Here is a 3,261-nt window from a genome sequence, read left to right as displayed (position 1 = left end):
GTGTCCTTTGACAAATTCCATAAACTAGTGAGAGTATGAAAAGATTAAAGTCCAGTGCTCCAAATGTGCCCATAGATTTATTAAAAAATCTGTTTTATGCATAACAGTGAGCACTAGTTAATGCAATGGAAAACAGCCATAGACAGTTGAGGAAACACCACTACAAGGCTAAGTTTAGCATGTAGAGCCTGTGACTCTGACTCACACACTCCACTCCATCTCACGCCACTCCTCACTGTTATTCTCTCATTTCACAGTCCTCATATTTGAAATCCACAGGCCTCGTTCTGAGCAAATCTTTAGGCAGATTTTGCCTTAAGAGTTGCACCTATGATATCTTTACCCTTCACGTTATGGAAATCCTGCTTGGTAGCTTTATAACCCTAAGGCATATTCAAACAAAGCAGTGTGCTCAGGGCATTACATGATGGATCTGATGAGAATATTAAATGGAAAGCTTGGACCTTCCTAAGGCTCTCTTGATGGAATATTTCAGATTCTCCAGAATATTACCGTAAATCTTAGTCTTGTGTTGCCAAAGGTTTCTGCCAGCTGCTGTGAGGCAGATTCTCAGGTCTGCAGGTGTAGCAGAGCTCAGCGAAAGCCTTGAGATTGTAATGACATTGGAGAGCATGAGGGCTGGGTGGAGCAGTATGGGAAAATGCAAGATCAGGGAAGGGCGGCACAAGTAGTCAGAGAGCATTATGGAGGGAATGACTGACATGGGGAAAAGTGAATTGTTAGCTGTACTGTGAATCTAATGTGCATGAAGCACAAACAAACAGACTTGACTGGAGCTGTAATTACACGAAAGGTGTGGTCTCACTTTCACCGAGGACAGAATGCCACCTCACTGGAAATGTGAACTTAATGAGCTTATCCTTAAATGTGGGAACAATGCTTTACTTGAACGACCAACTGCAAAAAAAAAATTAGAATGATACTGTACAATGAATGCATAACACACATTATGTCAATAAATCAAAGGAAAATAGAAGTGGTGAACACCTTTCTTTGTCATTTGCATGCACTAAAATGTTTGTCATTTGTTATTTTTACAGTGTTTGAGACATTTACCTTTCTGTACCTTGGATTCACATTATTACACTCATTTCATTATGAATAATGCATCTGACATGCAATGCACAAGAAAAAAATTTGTTTTATCTATGCCTAAGAACTATTTAATGTGTGGAACATTTGATCACATTTACTTTGTCATGTATGAGTACACATGTACTTTATCATGCATATAAGGATGTTGAAATACACTGAATATGAAAAACTTTTTGGAAGCTGACATGTTCTGCAGTGGGCATCTAACAGTATTTCAAAAAAGCATTTTGCTAATTATTTTATATATAGTTTTAGTAGCCTATTTTCTCATAATTATAATTGTTTATATTATAAAATATTATTAATTATATTATAAAAACAAGCTAATAAATTGACTAAAAAAGACCAGCCATCGTAGCTAAAAACCTTTTTTTACTGCTGCACCCACAATATAGTTTTTATAATGCATTTTATTATAGTAATGTATGTTGCACTGTTCTGTGTCTATACAAGAACAAAGAATAAGGAGGTATGCTGGTTTATGGTGTGATTTGGTTTGGGGGAGTGGAACGACTTTGTGCCATGAAGTTGCATAATGTGATTTAGAGATCAGCCTCAGGGGGAAGAGAAACAGAGAGAGTCATTGGCTGAAGACTCGCATCTCCTCCCCTGAAAATACTGCAGATCATTTAAAGTAGGCTCGCATCTATTGAAACCTGTGAAACTGAGTCTGGACTAAACCAGGAGCAGCTTCTCAAACCAGATCGGTCTTCATCGCCTTCTGTGCATTTCTTTGAGCAAAGTAAGAAAACTGAACTCACTTTACTTTTAGTCTCATACTTCGAAAGACAGCTGAGTGCAGAATAAACTGTTATTATATCTCTGGGTTATCACTTTATATCTGTTACTTTCTGGCGACTTTCCTTCTGGGATGCTTGAGGTAGCGGATTTTATTTCTTTGTTTGCATTTAATAGACTACTATCCAGTTACCCGCTTTATGACGGAAAGTGAAGAACAGGAAATAACAGTTTCATATATGTAGACGTGGAGTGTAGTTGCCCGACCGCTTTTTTTCCATTGCAAACTCTTTTATCTATATTTACAAACATTGCTATTTTTGTGCTTTGCAGGCATCATGCGCACTTTTAGAGACTAACAGGAAAACGCGTTTAAATGATCGGAGAAATCTGAAAATGATCTGAGAAAAAAATTTGTTCGCTGAATGTGCATATGGACTTTTATTGGTTCTTTTTCAATTGAAAATGTCAAAAGTTCTTGAAAGTTCTTGAAAATGCCAATTTGTTTCTTTAAAATCCCGGTAAGAAGTTAGAATTTCGTATGTGGGCGTGTCCATTCAGACACGGACGTGAAGCTCTTACATGAATTACCATGGTAACCATACTTTGCATCAAAATATTTAGACATAAGTTCTAGTTTTAAGAATTTCAGGTTTATCTAATTAAATTCTAAATGGTTGAAAAGATGCAAGTAGTTTATAATTGCAGGGTGTAGGCAATATTTACACCACTTTGAATTTGCTTAAAGGCAAAGTTAATTTTGAGTTATTTTTTCCAGTGCTGAACAGTGAAATTAGATAGACAGACAGACAGATAAATAAATAAATAAATAAATGTAATCTAGCTATGTATTGTGTGAAAAGTAGTTGCCTGGCTGATGATTGCATTCAAAATTGGTTAATGTTTCTGCTATATTTGATAGTTTATGGTAAATCGCACTGTCAGGTATTTCTTCTAATACTATGAATCTGTAAATGGCAGATGTAGCTACATGCAAAGTGTGTTCTTTGCGTAAAACTTTTTCCTGGTAAACTCAAAGGAACGGCACGCATGTCTGCCCACAGCTGTAATCATGCAGCATGACTCATTCCTCACCCGGCTGGGCTGCACCCACCTTCTTCAACAGCGAACAGCCCTTTTTCTCCATATGACTTGAAAATGCAATTAAAAAGCTCACTGATGAAGTGCAGGTACAGTAATGCAGGGAGCATATAAACAGTCTCATATTGTCGTCCAAGAATGAATGCATCTGATGCTTCCTGCATTAGGCTACTATCCATGCAAAAAATAAAATAAAATCCATCCACACGTTTTCCATATATTTAAATAAAATTGGATGTCACTTTGTTATAGGTATTATATAGGGTGACCATATTTTAGTTTTTAAAAAAGAGGACAGTAGGGGGC

At 36.7% G+C, this 3,261-nt stretch overlaps 1 protein-coding gene across 2 annotated transcripts in view; it reads left to right on the top strand.

The window, feature by feature from the left end:
• Window positions 1-1,756: 1,756 nt before the first annotated feature.
• Window positions 1,757-3,261, top strand: part of LOC107733908 (gelsolin-like) — a 12,829-nt gene continuing 11,324 nt past the window's right edge. For both annotated transcript variants that reach the window (XM_016545756.1, XM_016545755.1), the window contains exon 1: window positions 1,757-1,858. The gene's annotated coding sequence lies outside the window, so the exon portion shown is untranslated. The remainder of the gene's footprint in view (window positions 1,859-3,261) is intronic.

The sequence above is a fragment of the Sinocyclocheilus rhinocerous genome, unplaced genomic scaffold, assembly GCF_001515625.1.
Source record: "Sinocyclocheilus rhinocerous isolate Xijiao unplaced genomic scaffold, SAMN03320098_v1.1 scaffold550, whole genome shotgun sequence".
In the NCBI taxonomy this organism is placed as follows: Eukaryota; Metazoa; Chordata; class Actinopteri; order Cypriniformes; family Cyprinidae; genus Sinocyclocheilus; species Sinocyclocheilus rhinocerous.
The sequence above is the reverse complement of the archived record's forward strand: the minus strand, read 5'-3'. Positions and strand labels throughout refer to the sequence as shown.